Source organism: Diabrotica virgifera, chromosome 3, assembly GCF_917563875.1.
Source record: "Diabrotica virgifera virgifera chromosome 3, PGI_DIABVI_V3a".
NCBI classification, from domain to species: Eukaryota; Metazoa; Arthropoda; class Insecta; order Coleoptera; family Chrysomelidae; genus Diabrotica; species Diabrotica virgifera.
In genome coordinates, this window is record NC_065445.1 from 81,210,067 (window position 1) to 81,228,253 (window position 18,187).

General features: G+C 33.0%; 1 protein-coding gene and 1 long non-coding RNA gene across 2 annotated transcripts in view; both read right to left on the reverse strand.

Moving 5' to 3' along the window:
• Positions 1 to 18,187, reverse strand: part of LOC126882528 (gastrula zinc finger protein XlCGF58.1-like) — a 60,086-nt gene that overhangs the window by 29,345 nt on the left and 12,554 nt on the right. The gene's annotated exons all lie outside the window — the stretch shown is intronic.
• LOC126881904 (uncharacterized) lies at positions 14,573 to 17,351 on the reverse strand. The gene is made up of 2 exons (XR_007697053.1): positions 17,059 to 17,351; positions 14,573 to 14,809 (listed from the first exon to the last, which is right to left on the reverse strand). It is a non-coding gene; the product is annotated as an uncharacterized LOC126881904 (long non-coding RNA).

Consider the following 18,187-nt stretch of genomic DNA (forward strand, 5'->3'; position numbering starts at 1 on the left):
TGTTATACAGGGTAGTTTAAAAGATAATTACGTTTTTTTCTTAATTTCCTAGCAACATTCACACCCTGTAGAATTGTAGTAGTTTGACATCAAAAACTCTATTTATGTTCAAATGATTTTTAATATAGTCTACTATTGTTAAAAATTGTTAGTATAGCTAAATGTTGAATTGTACTATACAGGGTTGGTCGAAACTCGGAAAGAGTATTTTCTGAGTTTCTTAAATGGAACACCCTATATTTGATTATTGTAATGAAATGATATTTTATGCTACTTTTTTATTTCTTAAGCATTCCCTATACCTAACTGCTTTAATTTGTGAGTTATTGGTGATTCAAGTCAAACATTAATTTCAACAAAAAATACGTGAAATTTTATTAGGTTGGCCGTGAAAATATTCAATCACAAATAATTTTTCGGAAATAAATACATATTAATCTAGACTGATCTTTAAAATTGTCAATAATGGTTGAGCTATCAAAATACCTACGTAGTTAACATTTTTGGCGCGATTAACAATTAAGCACAAATTAAAGCATTTAGGTATAGGGAATGCTTAAGAAATAAAAAAGTACCATAAAATGGCTTTTCATTGCAATACTAAAATACAGGGTGTTCCATTTAAAAAAATTCAGAAAATCCTCATTCTGAGTTTCGACCAACCCTGTACACTAAAATTGAACATTTAGCTATATTAATAATTTTTAGTAATAGTAGACTATATTAAAAATCATTTTAACATAAATAGAGTTTTTGATATCCAACTACTACAATTCTACAGGGTGTGAAAGTTGCTACGAAAATAATAAAAAAACGTAATTAGCTTTTAAACTACCCTGTATAACATTACAAAACCGCATATTTTAAGAAAGAAGACATAGAGTAGAATCTAAAAATGTAAAAATATACAGGGTGTTCCATTTAAAAAAACGAAGTTTTAAGCAACTTCCGGTATAACCGGAAGTGGCAAATTGATGAAAATATTTTCATTAAATAGATCACCCTTCAAAACCCCTTCATTCCAATTTTCATGATTCTGTTGCCTTTAGTTCTCTAAATATTTCTAATAGGCCAGTTATCTGCCTCACCCTATATATTTATTGTGGCTCATAACGTGACCCAAGTATTCCAATTTTTTCTTTTTCAATCAGAATATACGTCATATACGTCGCTAAGCCCAAATTTCGAATGCCTCTACTTTTTTCATTATTGCGGTCATTGTCCACGCCTCCATTCCATATAACAAAATGGGGAATACATAACATTTCCGAAGTCGGATTTTGAGAGATAAGGTGAGGCTGTTAGAGGTAAACAATTTACGTCATGCTAGTGAACGACGCTATTGCTTTTTCTATTATTATACTTATTTCCTTCGCTTGATCCCAACTCGAATGAACTGTTATTCCTAAGTAGATGTACCAATCCACGTGTCAAATCCTTTGATTGTCTAATATTAGTTATCTTGGTCGTTGTTGGGTTTTGTTAACTAACATCCATTTGGTTTTTGTGATATTTAGTTTGAGTCCATATTATACACTTGTTTTTGTAACTTACTCATTAGGCAACTAAGTTCCTTCATGCTACTCGCTAGAACGATGTTTATAGCACTCGCACCGCTGTCGCTCGTGCTCTAAACATCGCGTGCGTTACTTCACGAACTGTTTCATAAATAAAAAGCAATAAATCCTGTATAAAAGGTATATTTAAAAAACCCTCAAAAGGGCCACATCAAATTCACATAACTAGTTTTCGACTGGTTTACCAGTCATCATCAGTGCTTACCTAAAATGAATATAACCTGATAAAAAGGCAAAGATGTTGAAATTTTGACTAGGGTTAAAAAATTATTAGGTTATACTCACGTGCAATGTACATGCTAGTCACCAAGATGGTATTATACAAAAATATGTGGGTCAAAGCCCAGTGAAAGTAGTCCGTCAAGGAAACATAGGTATAAAATGCTACCTTAAGCCTGGATGTTTAAAATATTATATAATTTGCCCTAGGTAACATCTCAGATCTGGATATGACTTGTTCACATGTTGGAAGTGAGACAGCAAGTGAAAATGAAATGGTTGGGAACCTCGGAACGATGACAAGACAAACGACAGTTCCACAGGTAGTTCAAAATAACCTGTAATATTTAAGAGTAAGGTATACAGATTGTTGAAATTAGAAATGATGTAACAACACACCCAATGTGAAAATTATCATTTAAAATTCATTAAACTAGTTGTTGTAGTAAAATGGATTCTCGTATACTGTAAGTGGAACTAGTTAGGCAAACCACATTACACAGGAGTTAAGTGTTCGACAACAATTACCGTAATAAAATCTTATTATCAAGAGATCGAAGATTTAAAAGCAATTTTGTGGTGATTTAGGTAGCATTTTATACCTATGTTTCCTTGACGGACTACTTTCACTGGGCTTTGACCCACATATTTTTGTATAATACCATCTTGGTGACTAGCATGTACATTGCACGTGAGTATAACCTAATAAATTTTTTTTAACCCTAGTCAAAATTTCAACATCTTTGCCTTTTTATCAGGTTATATTCATTTTAGGTAAGTACTGATGATGACTGGTAAACCAGTCGAAAACTAGTTATGTGAATTTGATGTGGCTCTTTTGAGGGTTTTTTAAATATACCTTTTATACAGGATTTATTGTTTTTTGTATCACATGGTATACAGCCAACTACAGGAAAACTTTTTCCTTGTGGATGTTTCATAGATTTTTGTGCAAATTTTAATTTTGAAAGTTAAGTTATGGATCGAAATCAAATCACTTTTTAAAGTATTTCAGTTTAAAGAAAAAGGTGAGTCTCGAGATTGTAACAAAAAGATAAAAAAGAAACCGGAAGTTAACAAAAAATTTTACCGGGAGTGACAAAAATTACCTTCGGAAGTTAACCAAGACATGTTTTTAGACGCCCTTTTTGCAAGATGATCACGAAACCGTTATCAAAATTAGTGTATCTATCGTGGTTTGGGAGTTTTACTGATCTTATTAATTTTATCAGAACGAGTATTTCAGTTTTAACAATTTTTGCTGAAATGACTTAATTGTTGCATCGGAATCAGTCGTTAGTTTTTTCGGTACCCCGTCAAAATAGCCCCGCCGAAAAAGCTTTAACAAAATAGCTCCGACATAATATCCCGCACACAAAATAATTTCGACAAAATAGCCTGCAGACGAAATAGCCGCGCAATAATAATAGAGCGCCCACAAAATAGCCCCGACAAAATAGTCCCAACAAAAAAGCTCCCTTCAGAATTCATCATCAAATAATCCCTTAAAAATACATTTTTTCGGAAATGGTAATTATCCTCTATTCAGATGTTTATCTTAACCATATTAAATAAAAATGGTCTTTTCATAAACGTTAATAAATATAATAACGTTAATAATAGTTATTTATGATATAAGTGTTAAAAGTACATGTTTAAGGCATGCATGTGAAAGTTTCATGAGTGCCTTAAAAATGTACTTTTTAACACTCATATCATACAATATTTTTTCTACAAACGTAATTACAGGACAATATCTACAAAAACTTTTACTTGAACTTGACTGACATTCCATTTTTATATTTTTTTGACATTACATCAAAATTGCCTATACGATCAATACGAATTGCAGTGCAATTGCAATTTTAAAGCACTAGTGCCTTAAAGTAGCATTTTTAATGCTCGTATGGAGTGCTAAAAATTGCATTTTTAACACGGTTGTAGAAAAAATCATTTTTTTAAGTTAAATTATGGCTTATTTCCCAATAGTGATTTAAAATAAATGGTACTCCGTAACCGCGCTATTTTGACGGGGCTTTTTTGACGGGGCTGTTTTGACCACGCCATTTTGACGGGTCACGAGTTTTTTATATATATTACGGTCTTTTCTGTCTAATACTGGATAAATACACAGTTGGACAGACAAACAAAATCTATAGGGTCGAAATTTTATTTTTCGTATCATTATTTTGATCTAAAATTACAGGCGATACTGACTAAATCTTTCACATTGAAAATAAACACATTACAATTATTTTTGTTTTTGTAAAACTTTTCGTTTTGAGACTAGAAATCAAAACACATCTAACTATTTAAAATATAATATTTATTTAAAAGTATTAATACATATTGCGGCCTTTTATGTGCACCCTCATATGTTTCGTTAAGTTTGCTTTAATCTTCGTTTTATAATCACACTCAAGACAAAAGAACTTCGGGTCTTTTTGACATTCATACTTAATATGAGATTTTAGAGTGTGTTTGTACTTGTAGGCCCTTCCGCACGTTTCACAGTGGAAGTATTTTTCTAAAATCAAAGTATACATTTAGAAAACAGACATATAATAGTCAAATGTTGGTGTAGCTAAGCATTTTATTGATCCCATCTTATAAAATGGGGCCATTCCACTAGCCGCTTTAATTAGGCTACGGTCAGACAAGCGATAATTTACGGCGCTGTAAGAGCAGTAGGAGTAGTAAAATAAAGCGGCAGTAGCTGCAGTAAAAAGCATGGCCAGACGGGGAGATGTAAATCAGTGATGTTGATTATAGTTACTTTCGAGTATTCGTTACAAATCGTTACTATTGTATAAAGTAATCATTTACAGTATTCGTTACTTTGATTACTATGATTACTTTTGTTACTTTTGTATTTGAGTACCGGTAATCATATCAAAAATCGTATTTCTCAGTAGGTAGGTATTTTGTATAGGTATTCCGATATAACAAGTAATCATTTACAGTATTCGTTACTTTGATTACTATGATTACTTTTGTTACTTTTGTATTTGAGTACCGGTAATCATATCGAAAATCGTATTTCTCATTAGGTAGGTATTTTGTATAGGTATTCCGATATAACATTATCACAAATATAACAACTGTAGAAACATTATCATTTCCACATTTTTCCGGTCAGTCTAGAAACCAGAAAGTAATCAAGTGTACTGGTTGTAGATACAATAGTCGTTACTCGTTCTGATACGATTGGTACGAAGTAATCAAAGTAGATACAATAGTCGTTACTCGCTCTAATACGATTGGTACGAAGTAATCAGAGCAATCAAAGTAATCAACGTAGATAAAATAGTCGTTACTCGATCTAATACGATTGGTACGAAGTAATCAAAGTAGATACAATAGTCGTTATTCGTTCTGATACGATTGGTACGAAGTAATCAGAGTAATCAAAGTAGATGCAATAGTCGTTCCTCGCTCTGATACGATTGGTACGAAGTAATCAGAGTAATCAAAGTAACGATTTGCCTCTCTGTATAGTAATCGTTACTTTCGGTATTCGTAAGTAACGAGTTCTTTGTAACGAATAGTTACTTTTTCAATATCACTAATGTAAATACAACGTTTTGGTCGTTGTTGTGGCTAGATGAGCCACAAATTTGGACCCAGGTCCATTCGTTTGCGACACGACGACGAAGATGGGCCCGTTCGTTGTTGCTGTGCGATATTTTACAGCTCAGTCTGGCTATCCACTACACTCACCGTGGACCCGTTTAGCCAAAGTGAAGAGATAAACTACCCCAGTTAATTGAAATAATATTAAAGAATAATATTTCAATCAACTATGATAGTTTTCGTTTACCCTAGACTAGGTCAATCTCCCAAGTTGTGAGTCCACCTTGTATTAATAAAAAATATGAACACTGAAAATTTAGAATGGAACAAATAATAGCTATTTGTATAACAAGGGAGGAAAGTGCTACTTTTCCTCCCGACAATGAAGTTTACTGTCCGACGCGTAGCGGAGGGCAGTAATCATTCAAGGGAGAAAAAGGCACTTTACTCCCATGTTATACATATGGTTTTTCTACCTTCCTCAAATTAATAAGGTCATTTTTCATTTTTACTTAATTTATTTATGTAACTAACCAACCAAATTCATTAAAACTAAAACTAACATGTAGGTACAATATAACTGTCAACTGTCAAATATAAGTCAAATTATTAATGTAAACATTGTTAAATGAAAATAACAATTTACTGCTTTTTACCATTCTGCAAAATACAGGGTGTTTTATAAATAAACGTTAAAATGTATAGATATTTACGTAATAGAAAGTAGATATTATACAGGGCGTCAATAAGTTATATTTCATGAATGAAATACCATGACATCACTTTTACTTTTCCTCCCTAGGGAGAAAAAGTACAACTTTGCTCCCTACAATCAGGTCCGGAAATGTATACTTTCGGTAGAGCTAGGTGGAAAAATAATAATTTAACTAAACATGTTTATTGTTCAATAAAGATATAATAAAATATGACTTATTAAATGCAATAACAAATATATTCAAATTCTTGCCAAAAACTAATAATTTTTGGCTACATTAATAAACTTCATTTTACTGCTCTTACGGCCGTAACCCGTTGTCCTAGGTGAACGACAAACGCGACAACGCGACACGACGCGACGCGACGCGAAAATATCAAGTAATGGTTGTATTTGTGTATGGCCTACGTTTTCGGGTTAATCAGTTTACGACAAGACGCGACGAAGTGCGAACTTGATTTGTTCGCGACGAGACACGACAGTGTGACGCCCCATTGCTTTTTTCAATTCAAATTATGCTACGCAATAGTTTATTAAATAAATAAAAACTAATAATAACTATATAGTACCAGTGTTTTTTCATTAACATACCCAAAAGTCAGTAACAGCCTCTCCTCAATAGAATTTGGTTTTTGAAAATTACTTATTGATAGTTATTGATAGCTCAGTTATTAATACTGAGTTTAACAGCTGCAATGATATAATCGAAAGTGAATAAGCCACAATACTCTTTAAACCAACGTGGATTATTTCATTGATTTCGGATATAAATGACTAAACTCTCCAAATTTACTCGTTCTAAATATATGACATTTGTTGTCTTTCTTTTTCGTTTATGGAATATTTTAGCTAAGTATTTAAAATATGAATTTTCTAGTAACACTACCGTATACTTCCCCACACTTAAGAATAGGAATGAATAATTGACATCGTCACGTTTGTCCTGGTTTGAGTGATGGAAAGCGACGCGATGCGACGCTACATAAGCCACACGTCGCGTGAATTACTGGTCGCATCGCATCGCAACGCATCGCATCGCGTCGCGTCGTTTTCCGTCGCTCACCTAGGACAACGGGTTAATCATCGCTTGTCTGGCCGTAGCCTTAAAGATTACGTCACTGAATCTCATTGAACACTACAAACAAGTACTGTGAACTGAAATAGGAATAGACGTGGGCATACTGTGCGCGCTAGCAAATTTCAAATTACGGCAGAACAGTGATCCACAACAGCTTAGCTGTGTATGTGGATAGTTTTAGTATAATGACGATTAGAAGATTCGCGACGTTGAAAAGTTTTTTGTAAAATCTCAATTTTTAATAATAGTAATGTTGAATTTTTTAATTGTTTTAATCGTTTTTTGAAATATCAGTTTTCAAAAATTGGAAAAAAAGTAAACGAAGTCGAATTGTGAGTTTTAGTCAATACAATAGCACTGATATAAAATTTCACAAAATAAGTAACAAGTAAGAAATATTTAAATTGCAATTTTATTGATTATTGTAATAATTAGCAAATTAGAGACAGCTTACTCTTATACATTACCATATGATATTACTACTATAAGATTAATGTTTATTAACCGAAAATTTGGAAAACGTTTTAGGACATAAATATTTTTTTCTACAACCGTGTTAAAAATGCAATGTTTAGCACTCCATACGAGCGTTAAAAATGCTACTTTAAGGCTAGTGCTTTAAAATTTTTATGGCACTGCAGTTCGTATTGACCGTATAGGCAATTTTGATGTAATGTCAAAAAAATGTAAAAATGGAATGTCAGTCAAGTTCCAGTAAAAGTTTTTGTAGATATTGTCCTGTAATTACGTTTGTAGAAAAAATATTGTATGATATGCGTGTTAAAAAGTGCGTTTTTATGGCCCTCATGTGAATTGCAGAACTCGCTTCGCTCATTCTGCAAACTTTCACATGCGTGCCTTAAACGTGTACTTTTAACACTTATATCATAAATAACTATAATATTATTCAAATTTAATTAGACAAAAATTATCTTGTCAACGCAAATTGTTTAGATTGTTACTATAGTAAAATGGTTATTCATTATACACTTCTCCAAGAGGAAGAATGGAATATAGAAAGAGAGATACTAAATGAAGAGATAACTAGAGAAGAGTTAGAAGAAGCAATAAGGAATCTAAAGAACGGCGAAGCACTAGGAAGAGATACTATTGTATAACATCGGAATTGATAAAATATATGGGAAATAGTGGAAAACTAGTATTATTGGATATAATATAGACAAGCATAGACGGAAGAAACAATGCCTGAAGATTGGAGAATGGGTCTAATAATGCCAATACATAAGAAAGGTGATAACAAAGATTGTAACAATTATAGGGTACTAACATTATTAAGCACAATAACAAAAATATACGAGAAAATAATAGAGAAAAAATTGAGATTGATCACAGAAAAAACAGTAACAGAATCTCAAAGTGGATTTAGAGAAGTCGAAGTACACAGCATGATATTTATATTCACTTTGAAAGAGGTATTTAGCAGGAAGTGGATGGCGGAGAAACCCATATATTTAGCCTTTATGGACATGGAAAAGGCATTTGATAAAGTAAATAGAGCAACAATTTGGAAATGTTTAAAAAGGACAAATGTAAATCAGAAACTAATAAGGATAATACAAAGTTTATATAAAGAAACAAATAACTGTGTAATTGAAACAAGATATAATATGATATCAGAAAAATTTGCTACAAATATAGGAGTTAGACAAGGAGGGGGATTGAGTCCGCTTCTATTCATAATATTTATGGATGAAATAATAAGAGAAACTAAAAAAAATTAAGCCAATATACATAGGATATAGGAAATTAGAACAAATAGGGATGACAGAATGTTCATTTGCGGATGATGTGGTTATTACAGCAGAAAACGAGAAAGACTTAAGAGAAAGCTTGATAGTATAGAATGAGGTATTAACAAAATACGGTATGAATTTGAATAAGAGTACGACAAAGACAATGGTAGTAGATAGAAATAGGAAAGGGCTAAATATGCAAATAGATGGAGCAGAAATAGAGTGTCAGTAAATACCAATACCTAGGTGTAATATTTAAAGAAAACGGAAAACAAGAAATAGATATAAACTATAGGATATAAAAAACAAATAGACTATATTATGCAATAAACAGTGGATTTGTAAATAGACGAGAAATATCAAGAAAAACGAAACTCACGTATGGATATGAATCGTGGATATTGTCAAAAAGGGATAAAAGTATATAAAGCAGGCAATAGAAATGAAATATCTAATAAGAGTAATGGGAGTAACAAGAATAGATATAGTCAAGAATATAAAAATAAGAGAAGAATTAGAAATAGAACCGTTAGAAACTTATATACAAGAAAGACAGCTGGGTTGGTGGGGACACCTTCAAAGAATGAGTGATAATATACCTGTTAAAAGAACCTAAAGTAGAAATATAGAAAGGAAAAAACGTGGTAGACCAAGGAAATAATTGAATGCAGTAATAATAGATAGTTTGGAAAAGAGGTGAACAACATGGACCGATGCCAAAAAACTAACAGAGAACAAAAATATATGGAAGAAGTTTGCGAACAACAAAAAAGAATGAAAGAATCAGAAACAGGTCCCTACACCTCAGGGTAGAAGGGATAAAGATTATAAAAATTATCTTGTCAACGCAAATTGTTTAGATTGTTACTATAGTAAAATGGTTATTTAATATACACTTCTCCAAGAATATTGACGCTCCACCTTAAATGTGGGTCATTTTTAATGTCGAATTTCCCAAACCTGTTGTCCGATTTAAGTGATTTTTTTAACATGTTAAGCCTTATACTATCGCTGTAATAATATTGTTGCTAGACAGGTAAATTGTCATTGAATACCGGGTATAGGTACCAATCAAACTGTGATTTTTTTTCAAAGTTCGCGTCACACCATGGAATATTCTAGCATTTATAAAATACTGAAATTAAAACCCAACAACTATAGCCTCATGTTTTTTTATTATTCTTTTTTTATTCATTCGCTTATGTTGAATAATAAAAAAAGTTAGGTACTTTAACAACTAGCCTTGTTCTTCACCAATTCAGAGTGTTTTTAAATAAGTATGGCAAACTTTAAGGGGTAATTCTGAATGAAAAAATAATGACAATTTGCTTTATAAACGCACGTGCAAATGTTTCGTTTCTGAGATAGGGGGTGTTGAAATTTTTCTTACAAACTGACGATTTATTTATTGCTCTAAAACCGGTTGAGATATGCAAATTAAATTTGATGGGTAGTAACAGGCAGTTATTGTGCATTTGTTGACATACAATTAGGAATTTTATGTTCACCATTGGCTAATATAAGAGTCATATTACCTGTATGCGCGCAAATTGTGAATATTAAATTTTTAATTGCATATCAAAAAATGCGCAATAACTAGCTCTTAAAACTCACCAAATTTCATTTGCATATCTTAACCGGTTTTAGAGCAAAGAATAAATCGTCAGTTTGTAAGAAAAATTTCAACACTCCCAATCTCGGAAACGAAGCATTTGCGGACATACGTTTATAAACCAAATTGTCAATATTTTTTAATTCAGAATTAACCATTATAATTTACCATACTTATTTAAAAACATCTTGAATTGACGAAAAACAAGGCTAGTTGTTAAAGTACCTAACTTTTTTATTATCCAACATAAGTGAATGAATCAAAAAACAGAATGTTATAAAAACATAAGGCTATAGTAGGGTTTTAATTTCAGTATTTTATAAACGCTAGAATATTCCACAGGGTGACGCCAACTTTGAGAAAAAAATCACAGTTTGGTTGGTACACCCGGTATACAATGACAATTTACCTCTCCAGCAGCAATATTATTAAAGCGATATTATTAAATAATCAAAAAATTAAAAATTGAAGCTTTGGTGTTTTTTTAAACGAGCTAAAATTATAACTTGCCATAAAATCCCATTTGCAACCAGTTTACGCAATGGCCGTCATCCTCCATTTTTAATGATTACTTGGTGAAATAAAATGTCACAGAAACGATGAACAGTTGCCTGAGTTCATCAACATCAATAGTAACACAGATTTCAGAGGTCCTCAACCTTCTAAGTTTATTCCGCTTTAATTTTTTGTCCACCTGAGAGATTCAGTTTTCTGATTTCCACTAGCTGCTCATTTGTAATCCTTTTTGTCATTCGCCATTCTAGTGCCCATTGTAACTAAATTTAATTAATTGCAGTAATAATGTCTTTTCCACCGAATTTCGGCTTATATATATCTTCTGTATAATATATTCTACAGAGTTTTATCTGGACCTTCATGTCACCCCAAACATTTTGCGTAGAAAACCATCATCGTCCTGCACAGTCTTTAATTCTGTTTTATGAGTACATATCTCAGTTGAGTTACTCAAAAACTTAAATTAAGTTTAATGGTTTATAAAGTATATTGGGGTGAGGAAACTCTACAAACATTAAATAGTTTTATTATAAATAGTATATTCAACGATAAAATATAATTATCTGTGAGTATCGTTAGTGCCTTCTTTTTAAATGGCTTGTAAGATTACTTCTAACTGAAAATCGAGCATAACATATTGGACAGGTGAATTGAGGCTCTTTCTGACACTCGTATTTTAAGTGTGCATTTAAATTTCTTTTATATTTGTATATTTTATTACACGTTCCACACGTATGCCTAAAACCTAAAAAATAAAATATTAGTACAGTGATTGTGCCAGGCATGATATCGAAAACATAAAAATAAAATTTAATCCTATTCCTAGGTTATTGTAACATTTTTTATACACTTCTCATATCAATTTGTCTTTAAAAAAATGACGTCAGAATGAAAACAACATGTATGACGATCTCTAAGAAGGAACACAATTTGGACGAATCCGGGTGAAAGGTCAACAAATAGAAAGAGTAAAAACAAACACCTGCCTTGGTACGAACGTCAATGAAAATTAGGATCATCCTCTAGAAATCATATGTAGGATAGAGAAAGCAAGATCTGCATTTCAAAAAATGTCTAATACCGCGTTTACACTCAGTCCTATTGGACAGAGAATTGGGCAGGGAAGTGGGCAGCGTGAATGTGTAAATAGCTCACTCGCGCTGCTGCTGCTGCTCATGCTACTGCCACTACACGGCACTCCCTCAAAAGTCGATTTTCGAGATGGAAGTCAAAGGACTGGCAGCGCGAGCGCGAGTGAGTATTCACATTTAACTACTCTCTCTCTCTCTCACCTGCCGCCGGCAAAGCGACAAGTGAGTAAGGGAGCAAGACGATGCTGTCGTCACATTTCATTCTTGAGAGTCGTTCGGTAAATGAGTTGTGAGGACATTGGCGAGGAACTGATGTGAACACCTCACTCGCGTCGATATTGTATTTCGGGCAATATTTCCGGAAGCGGCAGCAGCAGTGGCAATGGCTGAGTATAAATCCGGCATAAGCTATTCAAAAGCAAAATGTATTTTTCTATTCTCATACTATAATATATCAATTATGATGTAACTACCTGTATCATAATGAACTTCATTATGATACAGATTTTCATTACGATACAGATTTTTAACCAAAGGAATCGCGATATGGCATTCACGATACAGGTGGCACACACACAGTGACCAATGGCGAGGCAAATACATACGCTTTGACAGTTCTCAATATATAAACAAACTGTCAAACTAACAAACTACTTAATTTGTTTGCGTTACAAAATTAATAAATTTGAATACATTTTTTGTTGTGAATGATCATAGAAAAAATCGTGTATACAACTTGCATTTAATTATCATTATGAAGCTCGTACTATATACGAAACTCGCCGCTAGGCGGCTCGTTTCGTATCCCTCATACTCGCTTCATAATGACCAGCATTAAATGCTCGTTGCATAATATACTATAAATATATTTAGCATATCTATCTTTTTCTATACTGCTGCTGTACAGAGTTGAGTAATGGACTCTCACATACGTCACCTGTAAGAAAATTGAGGCTTTCGAATTGTAGCTTTATCGTCAAATCCTGAAGATATCTTATAACGATCACGTTACTAAACAGGGTGTTTTGTTGAGAATGCAAATGAAAAGGAGCTGTTCACGATAATAAAAACAGACAAAATCAAATAGCTCAGTCACATTCTGGGGAACAGCGAGAGATATAGACGGAGAGGCAGCGCCGAAAAATCTCTCTGAATTTACTAAAGCTAGTTTTTTCACAGTTGATTACCGTGATTGGTGGTACTGAGAGCTTGTCAAAGTTGCTTACCTGCGGAGGTAATTAAATCCATTTACTAAGGCTGAAAATCAGTATACACATTCTAAATAGAATATAAATAAAAGTTATTATAGTCGGTCAGCTGTATGACGGGACAGAGCCGGTCGGTCGGCCCCAATGAATGTACAGAGTTATTCACTATATTTTGACCCCCTTGTAAACTGCTTTATTTACTTAATTAGAAAAAAATGTAAAATACGAAAGTTATTATATTTTTTAATTAATGATTTTTTGACATATATATCGTACCTACTAGTGACGTCATCCATCTGGGCGTGATGACGTAATCGACTATATTTTTAATGAGAATAGGGGTCGTGTGCTAGCTCACTTTAAAGGTTATTCAATTCGCTATGCAGTAATATAAACATTAAGATCATTATTTATACAGGGTGTCCAAAAAATGTTTTGAATTATTAATTAAACAATTAATTAAATTAAAAAAAATGGGACACCCTGTATAAACAATCATGTTAATGTTTATATTACTGAATAGGGAATTGAATAAACTTTCAAATGAGCTAGCACACGACCCCTATTCTCATTAAAAAAATAGTCGATTACGTCATCACGCCTAAATGGATGACGTCACTAGTACGATATACATGTCAAAAAATCATAATTTAAAAATTGAATAAGTTTTGTATTTTACATTTTTTTCTAATTCTGTAAATAAAGCAGTTTAGAGGGGGTCAAAATATAGTGAATAACCTTGTACATTTATTGGGGCCGACCGACCGGCTCTGTCCCGTCATACAGCTGACCGACTATAATACCTTTTATTTATATTCAATTATTTAGAATGTGTCTACTGATTTTCAGCCTTAGTAAATGGATTTAATTACCTCCGCAGGTAAACAACTTTGACAAGCTGCCAGTAACACCTGTTCTAGTATGTTTCTCTACACAATCACAGTAATCAACTATGAAATAACTAGCTTTAGCAAATTCAGAGAAATTTTTCAGCGCTGCCTCTTGGACTAATATGGCGTGCTGCCAGTAACCTTGCAGGGAAAAGTAGAAGGAAAACGGAGGCCAGGAAGGCGAAGGATTTCCTGGCTGAAAAATCTACGTACGTGGTACCAGATTGCCATGATGGTCGGCAACACCCGAAACCGATAGGCACTGCAAGAAGAAGAAAAGGAAACTGTCGATACTTATTATATGTAAACTATGTACATTTTGAATGTATAAAATACACATAAAAATAAATAGTTTTATTAAATCTATACATATTCAAAATCAAAATATCTGTGAATATCTTTACTATCAGTGTTTATTTTTTAAATGGCGTCTCAGATTACTTCTAACTGAGAATCGAGAATAACATATAGAACATGTAAATTGAGGCTCTTTCTGACACTCGTATTTTAAGTGTGCTCTTAAACTGCTTCGATGGCTATATATTTTATTACATGTTTCACATGGAAAGTTAAAACCTAAAATAATTACAATTATATAAAAAAGAAATTTTCATAATACCATGTTTTTTTTATTTATATGATACAATTTAAAATTATCAATTTTTTTTCTACAACCGTGTTAAAAATGCAATTTGTAGCACTCCATGCGTGCGTTAAAAATGATCATTTAAGGCACTAGTGCTTTAAAATATTTTTAAGGCACTGCAGTTGGTATTGACCGTATAGACAATTTTGATGTAATGTCAAAAAAATATAAAAATGGAATGTCAGTCAAGTTCAAGTAAAAGTTTTTGTAGATATTGTCCTGTAATTACGTTTGTAGAAAAAATATTGTATGATATGCGTGTTAAAAAGTACATTTTTAAGGCACTCATGTGAATTGCAGAACTCGCTATCGCTCATTCTGCAAACTTTCACATGCGTGCCTTAAACGTGTACTTTTAACACTTATATCATAAATAACTATTATTGTTCCAATTCCTATGTCATAAAAAGAATAATTTTGATATACCTTAATATAGCTAATATTATATTAAGGGGCTATCCTAATTTAAAAGTACGAAATTCATTTACTTTTTGGGAATTTCTCAAATAAAAAGTACTGCACCAATTGCTTTTAAAATTTGCACGAACATTTACTATAAAAAGAAGTGCATACATGTAAAAATGTTCCTAAAAAAATATTGAAAATAAATTAATAATGTATAAACATTTTCAATTTCTTTGCAACACGAAAATGCAGCAGCTGCATAATACTATGGTCAAATCTGAGAGTGCAGGAAGAGTCTATACTGGTTTCGGGGGTTGTTTCCCCCTAATCAGTAGTCCCATACCCTCCTCTCTCAGATTATTCCACGTACCACACTTTGTGCCTTTCCGAATTGCAAAGACAGAAAAGTCACGGATGAACTAGGGCCATCTATTGAAAAACAAAGTAAGTTATCAATCGAATTAACACAGAAAACGAAAATAAATATCGTCTCCATACCACTAGATTGACAACAGGTGGAATACTTTCTTTGGTTACACCTCCTGAGATTTTCAAAATCTATAAATCATACAGGATGCCGAGGAAATTAAGATGAGAGAATTTTAAATATGTAATTCACAACTTATCTGTTCAGCGTGGTAAAAGCTCGAACAAGAAAGATTCCTTAATACTCAAACAAAAGAGTAAATGAATTAAAAATGTATAAACATTTTCAATTTCTTTGCAAAGGGATTCTTACATCTGACGATGGATAGAATAGCTGTTGATGATGATGAAGTCATCATCATCATCATGCAACCTCTTCTGTCCACTGCTGGATATAGGTGTCTCTCCCATTTTTCGCTACTCTTCACGGTTCTGTGCGTCTTGTTGCCATTTCTTATATATCCCTTTAATGTCGTCCATCCAGCGTGTTGGTTGTCGTCCTCTGCTGCGTTTGTCTTCTCTTGGACGCCAGTCAATTAGTTTTCTGGTCCATCTTGAGTCTTTCAGTCTCACTATGTGACCTGCCCAATTCCATTTCAGCCTGGCTATACGTTCGACGACATCAGTGACACCTGTTCTTTTCCTTAGGTCTTGGTTCCTTATTTTGTCTTTTTTTGTCACGCCGAGAATCGATCTTTCCATGCGCCTTTGTGCCACTCGCATTTTTATTGCTGTTGTTTCTGTGAGCGTGAGAGTTTCTGCTCCGTATGTCATAATAGGAAGAACACATTGGTCAAATGTCTTCCGTTTCATAGCTATCGGAATGTTGCTCTTAAAGATGTCTCTTAGTGAACCATACGCCGCCCAAGCAAGTGTTATTCGTCGTTGAAATTCGCAGGTCTGATTGTCCTTGCCGTTTCTGATTTCATGACCGAGATATATGTACTTTTCTGTCAATTCTACCACTTGATTTTGGATGGTAAGGTGTTCGGTTATGAAAGTACTTTCCTCAAAATGACTTATGGTGTGAGCTGGCAATGTGTAATGGAAAAGAAAGTATCCTCAGCTCCACTGAAGCTCCATTTACAAGCAAGAAACATTATGTCAGTGAAGTGGTTTGCATTTATTACAAGGATGAGAACGTTGATTTTTATAAATTATCAGATAAGATTCTTTTAAAACATTATATTTTTAAAGTGTTGTTTGATTTTTTTGCAAATAAGTATAAAAAATATTAAGTAGTTTAAAATATCGTAAATTATATATTTTTTTATATTCTTGTAACAATTCCCAACATTTATTTAAAAAAACATGATTTACAAAATGAAGTAAAATTTATGACACGCACCCACTCATGTGAAATTAAAGGGCGCGCCCGCTGGAAGTTTTTTTCCATCATTGTAGAAGTGAATTTATTATCTTGTCAGGGTTGTGAATATTCGCCATATGTTTAGCTAAAGATCGCTTGTACTTCGCTTTATAGGGGCAGATTGAGCAACGAAATGTAGGTTCTTTCTGGCATTCAATTCTAATATGAGAGTTCAATGACCTTTTGTGCCTGTATTTTTTTCCACAAGTAATACACGAATATCCTAAAAAATAATTTCATAAGATTTGTCTTAATAAAATACATAAAATAACTTAAATCAAATATCAATTAAAGAAATGATGGATTCGATCGTTACTTGATGAAAATTTATTTTATCTAACAATAAAACACTGAAAAACTTTTGTAGTCAATAAGTCCACAACATTTATTATAAGTTATTGTCACTACACCCGTTTCGACAGAGTGCCTTTCTGTTACGGTTTTTTAAACCTTCACAATTTATTTATATATTATGTTAAATTGAAAGATATTTAAATACTTTAAAACCCCCTGGTTAAGCCTATGGTAGTTCCTATAAAACAGTTGGTTCGTTCGCAAAAAGGTTCTGTTCTGTTGATTTGTTTAGGAATGGTTTGAGATTCTAGAAATATGCCGCCTTTCTCTCGTTCACAGGTTGTGCATAGGTTCTTGTCACGTAACTGAATCAATCGTTTGTCCGAGTTGGAACTCAGATCGAATGACATTAAATGACAGATGACGAATGACATCCGGTCTGTCCATTTTGGTTCTTGTCTTGACGACAGTGCTCGGATTGCAAAATTTAAGTTGTGTTTTGCTGATCCAGATTCATCCGCCATAAAATAGGTTGGATTTACGAAAAACCATCGTCTAAGACGGTTTTGAACCTATACATTTTGTGTGCGGATGAATAATTTCGGTTTAGTTACTGTGACATAACCTCAGCTTGAGACACGTGAGTATCTTAAAAGATTATACTATAATAAATAGTTTTGGTCGTTGTTGTACGCTTGGACTAACGTCCTGTGTCTTTCCTAGGCTTATCCAACATCTGCGGTTGAGGAAAGGTTCTGTGACAACCCCTATCTGTTGGCCACGTAAAACCTCAGGTAAATATCTTTAAAGCTAA